Source organism: Pocillopora damicornis, chromosome 1 (genome assembly GCF_964200805.1).
Source record: "Pocillopora damicornis chromosome 1, jaPocDami1.2, whole genome shotgun sequence".
Lineage (NCBI taxonomy): Eukaryota > Metazoa > Cnidaria > Anthozoa > Scleractinia > Pocilloporidae > Pocillopora > Pocillopora damicornis.
The window spans coordinates 27,514,982-27,533,328 of record NC_142670.1 but is presented as its reverse complement, the minus strand read 5'-3'; the positions used below and the strand labels follow the sequence as shown (position 1 = coordinate 27,533,328).

Below are 18,347 nucleotides of genomic sequence, written 5' to 3'. Positions count from 1 at the left end.
AGTTCTTTGATATGTTTTCAGATCTTATAATTTTAGTTTTTGAGTCAACGTCTCTACTGGGAACAAGACCCATAAGAAAAAAAATTTTTGGACTTTTGGAAGTCGTTTGACAGCGTGGATTTACACTTTTATGACTTCAAATAGCCTTCAATTAGAAGGTCGGCTTTCGAAGAGATCGAACAGACGTGGGCAATCGATAAAACAACCCTTGTTGTGGCTGCAGGAGAAGCTTTAGCTGACCAACATAAGCCATTTTAAGACACTTAGGGGCATCAAAAAGGTTTAAAGTTTCTTCGACTGGGGCAGATCGTAGCGAAATCGTAAGAGTTTGAGAACGGAGGTGAGTGATCTGGACACTCTTCTAATACATTTCAGACGAGGGCATTTTTAGTACACGCTTCCAGAAAATTACTGTGTCTGATTTTCAAAATTTTCCCACAGAAAGCCTTATGCAGCCGCCATATTTAAACTCCGTATTTTATCTTTTATGCGCATGCTTAGCCGCCATGATGTCTTCAATTTCTAGCCATGACAACAGATATCAACGTCGCGATATTGTGACGAGTCGTTCATAAATTTAACAACCGGGCAAACGAAGTCAGGTTGAAAAGTTTTTCGCCAAACAAGCATTTCACGCCAAGTTTACTGCAATCGTGGCAATTATTCGATGGACCATGCCTTTAGAAAAGGTTTTCCATCTGCCAAAACCTTGTTTCAATTTTTTTCCGGTTTTACTTCAGTACAGGCAGAATCCTGCTGTGAAGAGACTAAATTTGGCAACCAATTGACAGCTGACAAAACTTAAAAAAATAAACCATTCATAATTTTTTTCGTCCTAAAGTTTCCTACATTTTTGTTTTGGCAGAATTTTGCAAGCGTGTTTAAGAAGGCTCTAAGGTCTGTTTGTTTGATACGCAGCTAGCACGTATCACAAAAACAAGTGATTCCCAACTTCCGGTTGTAGCTCAATTCATTTCCGCTTTGTTCCAGGATACATTGTGCGCGGTTAAAGATGGAGGACAAAGGAAAATGGAAATTTACCCGAAGCAATTAGCTCATAGGGAAAAGATAACAGAAGAATCTCAGGCTTAGCGAAGCCTCTTGCTGATTGCAAAATAGAGGTAAGATTTTAGTCGACTCATCGTGTTCACTACGCACAAGTACAGGGCGTGAAATTAACTTTTTTTTCTGATAGCCACTTGGCTCCTAAATTCTTCAAAGTGGTAGCCAATTCAAAAAAAGTTGGTCGCCATTTTCAAAGACAAACAAAATCTTTCTTTACGCTGTCAGCGTTCTAGATAGGCCCTCCAAAATTAAGTTAGGGAAAAGATCTTTAACGTGCTACAAAGTGGACACTTGGATGGATGATATACAACCTTCAGGCTTATCTAAATCCAAGATGGCATCTAGTTATCGATCGAGATGCTACGTTTTGGAAACAAACTTAACGAGGAAGTTTGCCACGGATTTATCTTTGCAAATTTTTTAAATTCTCTATATCTCTTGGTAAGGTTATAATGAAACATTCTAGTAGCCAATTTGGCGACTAACTTTCAGGATTTGGTCGCCAAAGTGAAAAATTTAGTCGCATTGGCGCCTGTATTAGGCACAATTTCACGCCCTGAAGTATATGTACGTTTTGACAAAGTCAGCTTCAAGATTGTCCAAGACTGGGTTATTCAAATGCCGGTACACGTTGCTGCTAGGGGTTGTAGCTAGGGATTGTTCCAGTTTATGCTTACATTTCTTTTTCTGAGCAATTGCTCGTATTAATCTTAATCGTGACAAATTACTCAACAGGAATGTTATTTTGAACCTAGAATGAAATCAAAGTGCTCTGTGAGCAAACTCGTGAATTGACACATGATTTTTTAGATTATGTTTAATGTTATCCGGTTTAGGGAATTTTGTGGTTGATTGTCATATCTAGAGTACGAGCAGTAGTTCAGTGTTCGCTAATGTAGCAGAGAAACAAAGTAACGTTGGGATAAGAAGGCATTACAATTGAAATGATCATGCTATTACATAATTGACAAGGTGGATGATGTCATGTGTTTTAAACGTCTATCATTTTTGTTTCTGGTTCAAAAGAAAAGGTTGGAAGTAAATGTGGGTGAAAAGTGAAATTTACTGTCTTTCGTTGTAAATATTAGAAAATCAAGGCAATACTGTCTTAATGAAAACATTAACGATTCCCTCTTTATCAAATGAGACAAACGGGAACGAGTTTTGAGTGATATAACTAAGCCAAGCCTGCCACCGTCATTTTGGATCTCCGCCTGGATAGATTTAGGTCACGTGCTAGGCAACGTATGATCAATAACAAGATAGAATTTCATTTCAGGCCTATTTATCAATTTTGTGGTGTGTAACTTTCGCATTTTAATACGTTGTTTGTATGTTGAATCTTCAAATTGTCTTGAAACTTAAAAGAAAATTGTTCTTTAAAAATTCACTGAAAATCGGTAGCTAAAATTGTTTGTTTAGGTGTTATCTGATTTTCGTGTTAACTTGTTATTTCGTCAGTCGCCGGCATCTTTTGTTGCTTCTCACAGGAAAAACACACGCGACGAAACGTAATGATTAATTTTGTCCTCAATCTCACGCTATAACAGAAAAAGCTTTTGAACATCTGTAAACTCCGAGCGCTTCGCAGTAAGTGATATTTTCAATGAATCTTCGGATTGTTTTCAAGTTCAAGGACTGTAAATTACAATTTTATGAAAAACGAAGGTTGTTCTGTTATTTCAGTGTGAATCCTTGCATGCCTGCCAGTCGCTGGCGCGGCTTGTTGAAACTAAAACGAAAAAAAAAACTCTTTTAAGATTATCATTGGCTTCTTTTTCACCCCACCACTATTCTTAGCAACAAAGGTCGCCATTTCGTCTGTTTATTGCTCGCCAAAAACTATAAAATGCACTCAAAAGCCTAAAATCTAAAAAAAGTTTACAGGAATCGACCAATCGAGCGAGCGAGCGAGCGAATGCTATTCCCCACATCGTATCTATAACTCGCTAAGGCGCATGCGCGCAATTCACGAGTTAAAAATGACATCTAAGGCACGTGAGGTTTGGTTTGTTTCTTTATAACCCTTTAACCCCCAAGATCTGATTGTTAAATCTCCCCTCTAGCTGCTACACATTATAAATTAGTTGTAAGAATTTGTTGTTAATTCAGCATAACAACTTTTCCCTGATAAGCTCTAGGATTCTTGTTACCTGTTTGCTGGATAATGTGAGGATATTATCAGGAGAAGTTTCATGTTAATCACTTCTGGGAGTTAAATGGCTAATTAAGCTTACATAGTGCTAAGGATTTACTTATGTTTTTCTCCATGGAAAAATAGCAGTTACATGTAGTTGCTGCTTAAAATGAATTCTTCAGGACAAATTTATCTTCAGGTTTTTTTTATTTATTGTTTTTCTTGTTTTGCTTTATTTTGTTTCAATTTACCCTTCAGCATAATGCAACTTGTGGTTAAATTAATTAAGTGCAGAATGGATTCTTTGGCTCACCACTGAAATGAAACAAAAAAAAGTTTAGTCAAAGTCATATTTTATTTTTGATTACAACTTATTAAATGGTCGCAGTGTGATAAAGGTGTGAAAAGAGTAACACTAAAGAGTAGTCACATGTCAGCTGTTAAAGCACTATGGTGGTGTGATCTCTGAGAAGATTTGTTTGCCACTGCACTTTAGGATTACAGAGAGTAACTTAACTGTTCAATAGGTGTCTTCTTCTGAAATTTTGCCCCCTTATGTGACCTAATTAAAAGGAAAACTTTTAAGAAATGAATGAAATGCTTTCTTGCTGCCAAAAATCACATTGACATAATTTATTTTAAATTCATATAGTTTTTTCTTTCCATTACATTTTTATTAAGCTATTTTGTTTTCAAGTCTGTTACTTTCATATATTTTTTTTTAATTAAAAATTTAGCCATTCGTAAGATTAATTTTTTCTTTCCTAAGTTTCCAATGTTTTAGGCTTTGCAGAATTTTGTAAGAGTTTTTTTAACCCTTAAACTCCCATATGTGATTAATATGCAACTTCTCCATATAATAAATATACATTTTCCAGCAAACAGGTAATGAGAATACTCAGACTTATCATGTCAAAGTTGTCATCTTGATCTAACACTGAATCCTTGTCCCTAATTTACCAGGAGAAATGTAACAGCAAGAGAGGAGAACTAACAATCAGATCTTGGAAGTAAAAGAGTGAAGAAAGCTATATGGTCAGTTTGTTTGTTTATCTGTTACTTTTTTTTGCTCAAGTTACTTATTTTGTATAAGTTCTTTACTGTAAATTTTATTAATTCTGATTTATTTATCATTTTTCTCATTCGCTTTAAATCATTCCCTATTGTCTTTAACCAGCTGTTTCTCCCTGGATCTGGTACAACATTTGTTAGTGTCTTTTTCTCTCCTTTATTTTGTTTTCTATATCTAAAGTAAGTTATTATTGGTAATTTATTTTAGCAACTGTTTAAATTGTTCACCTTCCTTTGATTCTTCAGTTTTTTTTTTATTTTGTGTGGAAGTATATTACAGAGAATGTTTTTGTTTGGACTGTTAAAAGTATTTTTGGCCTTTATGAGCAGTCCTCTGGGACTGTGCTTCCCACAAACCACCAGATTTGCATCTTTTTTTCTCTTTTATTTATCTTTTTTGAACTAATAATGCTGTTGTTTTGTTCAGCTTATCAACATTTGCTGAGCAAGTCTCCAACATCTTGCAGTTCCTTTCTATAATTTTCCCCTTCACCTGCATACCTGCTTCTTGATATATACTGATGATAAGATATTACCCTATAAATCTGTCTTGAAGAGATGTCTAATTTTGGTTGCCTGAAATTCTGATTTTTTTGGCTCAGTATATAATGGATATTATTTTTTATGTTTATTATCCTTCAAATATTTTTCAACACAAGAAAAATGTTAATGAACCGACTACTGTTTATGGTGTGTCAGTGTTCTCTGAAATGATTTTGTGAACAAAAGAAACATTTTCCTCCTATAGCAATGCTCTTCATCTTGAATCAAATCTATAAACACAGAGTTTTCCATTTTAGATGTAAGGTTTGAAAATTGGGGAATATCACTTGAGGTATATTCTTGCATATCCCCCAGTTTTAGCTGGGGGATATTCTGTCATGTGATGGGCCTAGACCAATTGCCCACAGGCAAATAATTGTATTTGTTGGATTATAATGGAATTTACTGATCACGAGTAATTTTTTGTAACAGTAAGGTAGCTGATGTATTGTAAATGTAATGTGTGGTTTTGTAATTAACATTTTAAAATATGAAAAAGAAGGAAAAAAAAAGAGAAAAAGAAAGAAACCAACTTTAGCCACAGCACTGCAAAATACAAGACACCAAATTGCCATTTTTGTCTTTGATTGGTTGATTTTAGTATTTTAGCCAATCACAGACCAGGGTCATGGAAAGCCTGGAAATATTAGACTGTTTTTAGGCTCAATCAATGTTATAAATAGCACTGTGTATGACAAGTAAAAAGATCATTATAGTGTTCAAATCTGTCCCAAATTGTCTCCTCTTAACCAACTACCTGAAATCTTGATCCTTTTACTTCCGGGATCTGAGAGTTGACTCACTCAACTGAAAACCTGACATGGTTTGTTTTTAATATTTCTGAGAGTATGCTTGAGATTGTTTTAATGGTGAACCAAAATTTTTCAAGTTGTTTTAGATATTTTATTTCCTTAATGGTTTTTATTTATAATTTTTTTCAGGCCCTTCTTTATGGATTCTGTCAGTGTCCCAGAAAGACAACATTACCAAACATGCCGGTGATAAGGAGTTTTGAGCTCTTAAAGCCTGTAGAAGACAAGCAGTAAGTTTCCTGGTAGACTGACCAGGCCCTCTTTTCTTTCTGTGTTTAATTAGCTTTGATACCATGTTAGATTTCAAACCACAAACTCAATTATTGTCACAACAAGATAGTCAGGGGAGGGGGGGAGGGGGAACAAAAGTGTCCTGTCAGGGTTGGTGGAGACTTCATGTTGCTTGACAGTAGTATATCTTGTACTCGGTGACAGATGTTTAGAATAATTCTTGCTATCAAGAGACAAAGCACAATTTAATTACAGGAATTGATTGACTTCTGTTCTGATGATCATCTAGCAACAACCAATTACATCTAATTTACTAGCATAAATTCTCATGATAAATCAAGCATTCTTTTCCGGGTGATAAAAGTAGCTCTTGCACATCTGTTGTACTGAGTGAATACTACAGTAAAAGTGAGCCAAGTGATTAAATACTTAGACAAACAACTCTACTGATTGAAAAAGGAAGCCTTGGTTTTTCAATGCAATGCATTCTTTGCCATACCTGTCCATAGTTTGTTTCAGTTCAAAATTTGTTCATGAGCTTAAACATATTAGGTACTTAATGACTGGCTTTGAGGGAAACAGTGAGTTATCTTTTCCCAAGACTCTCAACTGTTCCTTGAGCTGAGGCCAAAGGGGAAAATGAGGGTCAAATAAAAAATGGTTTTTGATTTGGGAGGTATAACATTCCCAATTTTAATTGACAGTCATTTGCAAAAATAAAGGACTCGAGATAAATAAGAGACTACAGCAAGTCACCTGGACATAGGACTGTTGCACTTTTTTTGACTTCAATTCAAATACTACCTTTAAAATAATCTAATGATAATCATTATATAATGAAACAAAATGTTTCATTCCTGATTGGTCTATAACTGGCCTGTAACTTATTAAGTGACTTAAAAAGTTATTTTTCAATTAATTCACAATTTGTGAATTAATTGAGAAATAACTTTTTAAGTCACTTAATAAGTTACAGGTTTTCCATACTACCGGTACACTGGCTTGAAATTAAAGCTTTTTAAGATAACTAAACAATGCTAAACTTTTTCATAATTTAAAAAAAAACATTTAAACTTGATGTGTTCATAAAATTTGATGTGATCATTCTAATGAATGATCAAATCAAACAACATAATTGTCTTAAGGCATTTTCCAACTGGTTAAAAATGTTTGAGAAATGTGCACCAGGAATGTACAAATAGCAGTATTTGTGAGAGATTTTGTTTAGAACATATCATACAAAAAATGCATAAACAGGTCTTGCATGTCATAATTTATGGTTACTCATTATTTGTTAGGAAAGGTTTCCAAAAGGCACTCCCATGGCTTGTGCAGTTACCAAAGCTTTCTAAACATCACTCATGCCTTTGAATTAAGAAATGTACTTGAGCTCATGAGATTCTCCTTACAAATACATGTGAGATTAAATTAGATTCATAGAATTGAGCAATAGAAAAAGAGAAGTGAAATTCATCATGCTTGGAAGATGATGCTCATGTAACTGTTATGCTGTTATACACATTTCCCATCTGTGCCCTGTGCTCACATGTGTAAATTCTTGCAAGAACACACTGTCAGCCAAGGAAATCGCAGAAGCACAATGATATTATAGAATCTTTAATAAACATGTATACACATGCATTCTTTATGGTCTATTGTAACCTTTTACACTCTAGCATCAAGCTGAATATAAATGTATATTCTCCATTCTTTTCTCTACGCATCTCTTAATGTTCTGACAAGGAGAATTTGTTCAGCAATCAAGACCTTGTTTGTTAGCAATAATTTCCTCTATTCTAATGCCCTTGGTGTTTAATTTAGTGATAATAATGCAAAGAGAAATCAGTTGCTTGTCACCATTTGGGGTGTAAGGCTTAGAGAAAGTTAATCTCCGAACAATAGAAAACCTGGTGTGCCTGTCCTTTTGTTTGCTCTGCTACAAGATGTTAGTAAAACAGGGATTCTAATCAGTAAAAAAAATTATCATGTACTAAAATATTTTATCTCTCTGAAGTTTGCCCTCTTGTGTGATGATGTATTTTTGTTGCAGGCAAAGAAAACCAAAGTGTAGAGAGTTGTAAAGAGAGAATAACTGCCTTTGTTGCAGTAAAATTTAGAAAGATGTCACAGGGAAACCACTCTCTTTTTGTCTGGGATAAAAAAAGTTTTAAGGAGACATTTAGGCTTATGGAAACCTAAACATAATGCAATAGAAGACCCTGTGCTCATGATGAATGCCAAGTTTTTTGTTTGTTTGTTTTTTATTTTGCTTTGTGTTTTTTTTCAGGTACATAACTGGAGAGCTGAAATCATTGTAGAATTGATGCAAAAGCAAATTATGGTTAATATGAAACATGTGGGAATTACTCTGCATGCTAAGTATAAAGCTTATTCTAAAATGGGGACCATTTTATGATTTCTTCTTTAGTCACCCTAGATATGGTATTGTCATTTCCTGTGCACTTTTCATTTAAAAAGTGAGATTATATTTCAAAACTGTAGTAGAATCTAATGTGCTAGGTAGTTGAACCCATGAAGCACAGAAAGATCAGTCATTGAAAAGAATACTGGGCATGTGATAATGAAAAAGTCAAGTTTTATCTTAGTTTGGTGGCTTCTCATTGAACTTTTGAATTCTAATCATGGTGCTTAGTTGTCATCTAAAATCCACCTGTTTAAAATAAACATTTCTGTCTCAGTGTCTTCATCTTTTGTCACTGAGATGTCAAAATGGCTGATCCACTGTGCAACGCTGGTAATGGTTTATTGTTTCTTGTTTCTTGTTATGGCTCTCTAAACATTTTCCACTATACCAACATGGAGAATTTGTCCAACAATCAAGAGCTTCTTTGGTCGGTGATCAGCTCTTTTATTCTGCTGACCTTAATGGAGTGTTTCAGCGTGATATGGTAAGGAGAAATTAGATGCCAGTCACTCTTAGGGGTTAAAGGGTTACAAACCTGAATCAATCTGTAGCTCGTACAACGGAGGGATAAATCAGCAAGGCTGGATTCTATTATTTATTCTTGCACTAAATGTATGTTAAGGTTTTCATGTCTAACTTTTGTTGGTAATTTTTGTGTTGGCAGGATCACTTAGGAGATCTGTGTAAAGCGATCAGAAACAAAGATGCTGATTTGGCTCGGTGCTGGAGTAAAAGTGAACAGTGGTGTACTGTTACATAGCTTAGGGAAGCAGAAAATGGTAAAATGGTTCCCTCAATATCTTTTTTCTCTCTGAGTATTTTCTCTCCCACTCGTTTTTTTCAAAGTTTTGTTCATTGAATTCATCCAACCTCCAAAGAGGGTCCATACGCCGATATTGATTGGTTAAGTTTTTTTTATTATTAAACTAGTTCAAAAACTATTTTTCCTTTAACAGTACAATTTAAAAAAATTGGGACCAATTTAGGAAAAGTAGATTCCATATTGTTATTTTCTTTTCCCTTTTCCAAATTAAGAGGCTGTCTCTCTTATTTCCACCCGGTCATTTTCGCGTCAAAAATAATTTCGCCTGAAACTCTGTCAACAGAAAGACTTTACCTAGGAAAGGACTAAATTAGCTTTGGTTTGATTCGAAATAATTTTCTGACTGCATTAGGGGCCATAATTGTTTCCCAGTCCGTAAGGACCGTCCCAACGTCTAGAAAATTGAAAAGTAAGCACATTTTGTAACATTGTAAAATATTTGATTCGCATAGTTAAGCCACAGAATTTATATCAGATTGCATAAAAACCTTTCAAGTTTGCCAAGAAAGTTAGAATTTGCCCCCTCAATATATCTGAAAAGGCGAATTTTAGCATATTCTGAGCGCTATAAATCGCCATCGGCCGATGGCCGTAAATAACCTTGATTTAGACGTTAAGTTTTGGGATTTGGGACCTGGTTGACGACTCTATCCTACACAACCGTTAATTTTAGACCTTTATAGGCAAAAATATGCAAAAACCCCTGTACATTTTCGATTTTTCAGAAGTTATGACCGTTTGAATCAGCACATGTACGAGCATTCGCGATTTTTTCGCCTACAACAAAATCGAACAACTGGAGCAGATTTCGTCATAAATACAGCTTACCTTCGGCGCATCTTGGGTTTAAGTGAAATTTCAGATATTCCTCGCTCCCCAATCTGGTTAACTTTATGATAACTCCGGCAAATAACTCCAAACTTCAGCGGTCGGCATCTATCGGTACTCTTCTTTGACTTGTTGTTGCGAACTAAACTCGAAAACCAAAGCCATGTTTCGCGCTTAATGTCCCATTGAAACTTTGGATTGCAGCTGCATTCTCTTCAAGAATCAGTCCTAGAACTCCACTTGTAAGTCTATGTGTCGAAGTTTGGGGGCTAAAAATTTGGAATTTAAAGCTGAACGATTGCACTATCGCGCATAACAGAGGTCCTCATTAACCATTGCGGGTGAACCCGCTGACCCTTTGTTTTTTTTCTGGAAGGCCTGCAAGTGTAGTATGGCATGCAAGTGCTTTATCGAAACCAAAGAGGCTTAAGTCTGTAGCGAGTCTTCCGAGAAGTTGATAAAGCTTTCAGAATGTAGAGGTGATATCAATGATCATCTACAAGCATGTCACTTAGGTCAGCTTAGAGGGACGGTACAAGAATATGAGCTTATCGTTAACAGGTCAGGCTTGCCAAACGACCTTTCCCCTGATCAACTTGAGGAACTTTAGATCTACGAAAAGCATAGAGGAAACATGGGTAAAAACTGGCAACCACGTCGCACTTGCCAATACCCGCTGCACAACGGCCGGAAAAAGCAGCTAAATACTAGAAATGCAGTTCATCTCGACATGTCAAGGGAAATTAACATTATCTTTGCAGAACTCGTTCCAACAGGTTCCCGTGAGTTAATATAATAATTTTATGTAAATTCTAGCTTACCAACCAGGTATTGTCTTGAAATGTGGGGCAGGGTTTAAATCAGGACATCTTCACATATATTGAGGTGCGGTAAATGTCAGAATTCAGTATTTTGGAATTTGATTAACATTTGGGCCAAAGCCTGCACGCGAGTGAGTATACAACAAAATAACCGTTGTGATTTCGTCCCAAGATACGTACCGATATGCCACATGGAGGTCATGTGGCAGTTAGTTTAAATTGATAAGGTAAATCACACTTCGACTTGTAACATTGCTCTGAAGCAAACTTGAAATCTACAACCTAAGTTTTCAACACCACAAAATTGTAACGTTAGTCAATCCTATATATAATCGGGAAACACAGAAATTCCACTGAAAAATGCGTAATACATTGGATTTTACTACCTTACCTTATCTCTAACATCTACATGTTTACAAAAGCATTTTTTTATGTCATACACGCAAGGCGGATACGAAATAAATAAACTTGGAGAGTAATTTGACGCCAATGTTTACGCCGATGCAAGATAACATTCCTTTTGTTTTTGACATTTGTACATTTACACAAAGCCCTTTTGTGTTATTGACATAAAAACGAGCAGGCACCATTTTCGCCCTTTATCCTTAAATAGAGTCAGAGTTTAACAACCTTTGCAACACATCCCCTATCCGAAATTTAAGAGAGTACCCCGGGGTATAGGATAGCAAAACCTTAAGAGGGCAGCAATGCATCGGTAAAGGGAAGTACATTCCATATGACTTAATTTATATCAAGCACCAACGTCCATTCAAACCATGGAATCTCAAGGGTTTTATGATCCTCGTGAAAAGCGTGTGGTCAAGCGTCGTTCAAAGGGCAGCAAGGAAACAGTGAGTACAACGCCATTGTTTGAATGCTCTGTGCTTGGATGTGTTGAAGTGTTCGAAACGTTTTCGCAGCTAGAGCTGCACCTGGACGTTAGAAAGCAAACAGTCAGCAGGTTAAGCCAGCATGATGCAATCAAAAAGGACTGGGCCCCTAAGTTCTCATCGATAGATACCGCTGGTATCGAGTGTTCGAGCTGTTCGTTAGATTCAAGTACACCACCGCGTTAGATTTTCAGAGAAGGTAAAAGAATACCTAACGGCACGGTTTACACTTGGAGGAAGAACTGGGCGAAAGGCAGACCCCGCCCAAGTTGCAGTGGACATGCGAAGTGCGAAAAATGAATCAAATGTAGGTTTGTTCACTTGAGAACAGTGGCTGACAAAGAGCCAAGTTCAGAGCTTTTTCTCCCGGCTGGCAGCAATGCGACGAAAAGATCAGGGTGTGATCGGGATATCACTGGATGAGGAGGGGGATGTCCAATGTGTCCAGGAAAATTCCGAGAGACAAGATCTGGTAGACAAAGTTAACAAAGAGATCAAAGTCTCACATCCAATCTGCTACGACACGTATGAACGTTACCACAGTAACACACTTCAAAAATTCAATGTGGTTTTGTTGAGAGCCATCTGTAGTCATTTTGAGATCCGTGTAAAATTGAGAGACCAAAGACAGATCCTCATAGACAAACTGTCTGACGTGATAAGTGATTGTCAATGTGTTTCTCAGTAGACTTATGTAAACAATGTCTTAACCGGTGGCTGAAAGTGTAGAATATGCTCTACAGATACAAACTACCTTTACTTCCGATATCAAGTTCTGACGGCGTTGTTGTAGTGTAATATATATTATAATATCTAGTTAGTGAAATGTTTTGATGAAAACGATTAAAAATTTACCAAAGCAACACTTATAACATCTGTTCATACGAAGCATGTGTCAAAGTTTTTATCACGTCGGTAGCCTATTTCTCCGGCTATTGACAGGTTGCTGATCTGTGGACACAATCGACGCGGAACCGAGAGAAGCAAGCTCAGGATATTTCAAATTGATTAATTAATTCTATAATATCAAACTCCAGGTAAAAGCATTTATTCTTTTCATCCAAAATTTTTCTCCCCAAATATTATATTGGGATGTAAATTGGGATACAAAACAAAACCATACGGCACAGCGTACAGCACAGGCTATCAGCGGTCTTCTCTTTCGTGCGGACCTTTATGAGAACAATACAACATCGAACTGGATCGTCGTGATCTAAATTTAAGCGATTATTTCTTCACTTCAGAAGCCTAAAACCTTAATTTCCCCCTCAGCTTGCAGACATGGAGAGTTTATATTCTGATTTTGGAAAAAATTCAGCTTTGTAGCGACGTTAAATGGGCGATTCACCGCGAAATGTGGCAAATTCCGACATTTGTTTTGATACCACAAGTCGCGATGGATGCCACCTACTTTTCGAAGGCAATACCTAGCTATTTGTTGAGCTTATCATGGATCTCACCAATTCGGCTATTAAAAAAATTCTGAAGTGAGTCATGAAGTTGGGCTGCAAAGCGGGTAAGCTGTATTTATGACGAAATCTGCTCTAGTTGTTCGATTTTGGTGTAGGCGAAAAAATCGCGAAAGCTCGTACATGTGCTGATTCAAACGGTCATAACTTTTGAAAAATCGAAAACGTACAGGGGTTTTTGCATATTTTTGCCTATAAAGGTCTAAACTTAACGGTTGTGTAGGATAGAGTCGTCAACCAGGTCCCAAATCCCAAAACTTAACGTCTAAATCAAGGTTATTTACGGCCATCGGCCTATGGCGATTTCTAGTGGTCAGAATATGCTAAAATTCGCCTTTTCAAATATATTGAGGGGGCAAATTCTAAAGTTCTTGGCAAACTAAAAAGGTTTCTCAGCAATCTGATATAAATTCTGTGGCTTAACTATGCGAATCAAATATTTTATAACGTTACAAAATATGCCTATTTTTCAATTTTCTAGACGTTGCAACGGTCCTTACGGACTGGGAAATAATTATGGCCCCTAATGCAGTCAGAAAATTATTTCGAATCAAACCAAATCTAATTTAGTTCTTTCCTAGGTAAAGTCTTTCTGTTGACAGAGTTTCAGGCAAAATTATTTTTGACGCGAAATTGACCGGGTGGAAATAAGACAGACAACCTCTTAAGATATCATATCAGGTATGTATGCTTACAGTTTACATATTCTATCCCCAGACCCCTCACCAGAGCCACGAGGATCAGGGGACGTCGACACTACACGAGAACGCGGGAACTGTGAAATGTGTAGCTTACCTCAACACTGAGAAAAGTGATTAAAAGTTTGTTGGACATTATTATTGACAAAAGTCAAGGTGAAGCTGCAGGACAGACAACAAAGCACATAATTTAGATAAATGTCCAGTTCGGCTCTGCTGAACATATTTTGGCTTTTTGAGAAGTTCCGCTAAGAACGTTTTTATTTCGTCGCCAGCGGAATCGCTAACGGAACCATTGAAAATGCATCCCTACCTCTATACATCATATTTAACTAAAAAAATTGAAAAATTTCTGATACCAAGACGCGAAACAGCGCGTGCTGAAACCAATGGAGATATTTTTGTCCTTGATCTACTGGTGTGGTGTTTTATATAGTGACTGAAAGGGTGTGACAGAGATGTTTTGTGGATGCAAATAAAGCAGGTGTCGTTTCTGAGATTTGCAAGTGTGTGAATTATTGAATTATGCGCATGATCACTAGCTGTACTTAAAATCTAGAACATGCATATGCTTTACAGTAAATCATTTAAAGATTATCAAGTCCTTTGAACATTGTCACATAGGAGTGGTCTCAAGTATCTCCTTGGTTTTTTGCTTCATCGTAAAAATACCCAGGAAATCAAACTTCCTCAGATAGGAGGCAGTTTAGGTCACGGTTTCAAAAATGTTAGCACACAAACGGATTTTTTTTCCTTTTTTTCTTTTCTTTTGAGTTGAATAGAAAAATGAAATTGATAACAGAATGGTCTATTTATCACTGCACCCGACATTGAAAATTTATGTTTAAAACTAATTTTTAGGTGATACCAAGAATTCATGACTGAAGTTACCCAGTCGCTCGTCTCCAATTAATTTTTAAAAAGGGGTATGCTCCCAATTAAAGTTAATAATTGAAATATAATATTATTAAAAAAAAAAGAAAAAAAAGAAAGAAAAATCGTCACACTTTACCCGTAGCAAGCTGAACTGAGTCTAGTCACGGGTTATCTTGAGTCTCGTCATCAGTGCCTAAACACAAAATTAATGGAACACATACTCCATCTCAAGGATGCACTAAACTGCTTTAGTTCCCCATCCACTGCGTTTCCTAGACGGAAAACCTTTACAATTTAATTTGGAAACGAATTTCTTCACGATATGGCGTGAAAGAAAAAAAAAATGATCCGGTCTATCTTAGGAGTGACCATCAGCTCAATATTATGAGGTCCTATGAAAACATTTATTGCGAAACAGTTCCTTTATTTCTTCTTTTTTCGCATCTGTGGTTCCTTTCATTTGAAGTAAATGGTCCTTCAACAACAACAAAAATAGCTATCTTTTTGTTGCGTTTTTCCAAGCGAGCGAAAGCAAACCCAACGGGGAGCGAGGAAAGGAGCGCCTAACGCCGACTTCCGCTAGCCTGAAATATGCAACAACGACGCCTGTTCTCCAGTTACGTCATCTTACGTCATGGTATCCATGGTTACTGTATTTCTGGTCACGCGATCCGACAAATTACACGATCTAAGCGTTTGAAAACCATCAGATGCAAACTTTCACAAAGAAACTACGACAAGTGGAGCTAGTACTCTGTGGTTAATGCTTTCAGTAGAAATGTAATCTCCATACAAGCGTAAAGATGTGACGGAAACTATTAATAGTGCAGAGCAAAAGGTTAGTGTTTCGAAACTGAACTGGAGTGTGAGCTCAATGAATACCCTTCCTTGAAATTGTCTGCGTCATTTTATTGGCGATGAAATCCGCTTAAATATGAGATTTCATTTTAGTCCACAAATGGACAAACCTTTATCTGGATTTATTTCTTTTTATTTTCATGATTGTGTCGCATGTTGCAGGGAGCTGATAACCAGGCGAAAACGTAATACTTTCATGACCACAAACCAATACTGCACGTGGGCCTCCGGGTGAGAGCTTCAAGTCCACCTTTGGAGGTGAGGGTTTGTGGATTTTATTCTATATTGAGTTTAGTTTCAGTTTGGGCGCGTTAGACTTTCTGTTAATGACATCTCGTATTAAACACATCATTACAACCTCAAGTAAATCTACTCCGCGCTCGCAAGCATTTTACCTCCTCCAGTTTCTTTCGGAAGGTAGTGATCGGCTACACACAGGCTGAATTACGCATAGAGCTTCAAAACGACGTTCTTAAGGGTGAAGAATATTGCTCTGGCTATGTCATTTTCAGGCAGGATAGAGGCCCGCATAAATGTGAAGGGAGGAGGGATCGTTGTTTACATTAGAAACTCATTTAACGCATCGATCATCGATAACTTGTCAACAATTACGGATGCTAACTCCCAACAACTCTGGCTTGAAGTCCAGTGCAGGAAATCAAAATCTTTCCTACTATGCGCTGTTTAAAGGCCAGACTCCATGTCCATGTCTAGATTCCTGGACCATTTTACTGCCTCTTTTATGGGCTCGCTTCCTCTAGGAATGGAAATTATGGTTACTGGCAACTTAAATGCAGACTTTTTGCTGGCTTTTCTTGTCCTGAGAGCCAAGCTTTGATGAATCTCTGTAATTCACTTAATCTCTCGCAGCTTGTTGCACAACCGACAAGGACCACTGATACATCAGTGACGCTAGTTGACGTGGCGCCTACAACAAACATGAGCTTTCTTACTAGCTGCGATGTAAATATTTCGGCAGTTGCTGATCATTGCTTGCTGGTGGCGGTCAGTTTGAATCTCAAAGCTTCTATTGTTTTCACCAGAAGCTACAAAAACTACAACCCAGGTTTATTCCGAGGCGATTTGATGTGTGTCCCTTTTCACCTTGTTAATATTTTTCACGACCTCGATGATCAAGTTGAGGTATTCAATAATTTATTCCTCTACACGCTGAATGAGCACGCACAAATTAAACGCATCAAGATCAAGTCATGCCCGAATCCGTTCATTACAGCTGAGATCAAACAATCGATGCGCGACAGGTGGCAAAAAAAGGCACGTTAAACAAACGACGTTCCAAAACTGGAGCGTTTTAATTTTTTCAGGCAAGAAGTTAAGCGAGTGATGAGAATCGTTGAGAAGGAAAATGTTCGCTCCGAACCACTGAAGTGCAGCAGAAACACAAATTCTGTCTGGAAAGTTATGGATCAATGCCTACCCAACAAAGATCCACCACTGACTACTGTCGAAGATCCTACAGTCCGAGCGAACAGATTTAGCGATTTCTACGTTTCGGTAGGGGTGGCTGCAGCCCCTAAAGCCAAGGCCTTATGCGATCACAATGGCTTCTCGGATGAGTCAGTCGATGCTACGGACAAACAAATTTGAGTTTCGTGCTGTGACGGAACAGGGCATTGAAAAGATTGTTAAGCATATCCCATCAAACAAAGCGCCCGGGCTTGATAGAGTGTCCGCTGGAGTGCTTAAAGACATTCTTCCGGTCACCCTACCCGTCATTATCAATCTGATGAATACTTCGTTCGCATCGAATTGCTTTGCACAGGTGTGGAAGTCCGCAGTGGTCATCCCAAACCTCAAGTCCGGCGATCGTAATGGCCCTGAAAACACCCGTCCTATATCCCTCCTACCGATAATGTCAAAGGTATGCGAGAAAGCTGCTCACACGCAGTTTATGGACTTCTTGGATAAAATAGCAAGATATTCGGCCTACAGAGTGAAAACAGAAAGTTCCACTCCACTAAAACCGCCCTACTACACTTCACGGACCACGTCATTGAGAATATGGATGAGAAACGAATATCTGTGGTTGTACTACTCGACATGTCTAAAGATTTCGACAGCATCCAACATGACCCCACTTTAGCCTGGTTTAAGAGTTACCTATCATTACGTATGTAAGTGCTAAGGATTGGCAGTGTCCTATCCGACCCCCTCCCACAGACAGTAGGTGTTGCCAGGGGTCCATTCTCGGTCCAGCTTTGTTGACTTTGTACGTTAACGACCTCCTCTCTGTTCCGGAGAAGTGCCAAGCCATGGGCTATATAGACGACACCAACCTGCTTTTGGCTCTTCCCCAGTCAGACGTCAGTGTTGCCATTCCTGACCTCAGTAGTGATCTCCGCGAGATTGCAAAGTGGTGCTCACTAAACTCTCTGTTAATCAATCCAAGCAAAACTAAGGCCCTTGTCGTTGGCGTACCACAACTAACGCGAAACTTTACCTCATGTCGTTCTATTGGGGAACAATATTAAGCCCTCTCCTGTTGTAAAAGACTTGGAGTTCTGCATGGACTCTGCCGTAACCTTTGACGACCACGTATCTACACTTTCCTCGAGCGGCCTGTATAATCTACATCGTATCAATAGAATCAAACATCTTTTGGACAACAAAACTCTTATTTTAATTATAAATGCTCTTATTTCAGTAGGCTTTTCTATTTGTAGTGGCAGTGACATTTATGACACGTGACATTTGCAACCATGTGCTTTTGAGAGTCCACCATCTTGCCAATAGATTTGTTGTGCTCCTGGAGTCTCGTGTGTTTTCCTCTCTTGCAAAG

The 18,347-nt window shown here is 37.7% G+C and overlaps 1 protein-coding gene and 1 long non-coding RNA gene across 3 annotated transcripts in view; both read left to right on the top strand.

Moving 5' to 3' along the window:
* The window catches only part of LOC149053057 (uncharacterized), a 252,015-nt gene that overhangs the window by 194,044 nt on the left and 39,624 nt on the right, over nucleotides 1-18,347 (top strand). The window lies entirely within an intron of this gene.
* Nucleotides 8,247-16,432, top strand: LOC149053059 (uncharacterized). Of its 2 annotated transcripts, XR_016188861.1 has the most exons (4): nucleotides 8,247-9,063; nucleotides 13,833-15,527; nucleotides 15,710-15,805; nucleotides 16,418-16,432. It is a non-coding gene; the product is annotated as an uncharacterized LOC149053059 (long non-coding RNA). The 2 variants fall into 2 exon arrangements; XR_016188860.1 differs by lacking the exons at nucleotides 15,710-15,805; nucleotides 16,418-16,432 and having other exon boundaries at nucleotides 8,260-8,768; nucleotides 8,949-9,063; nucleotides 13,833-14,312.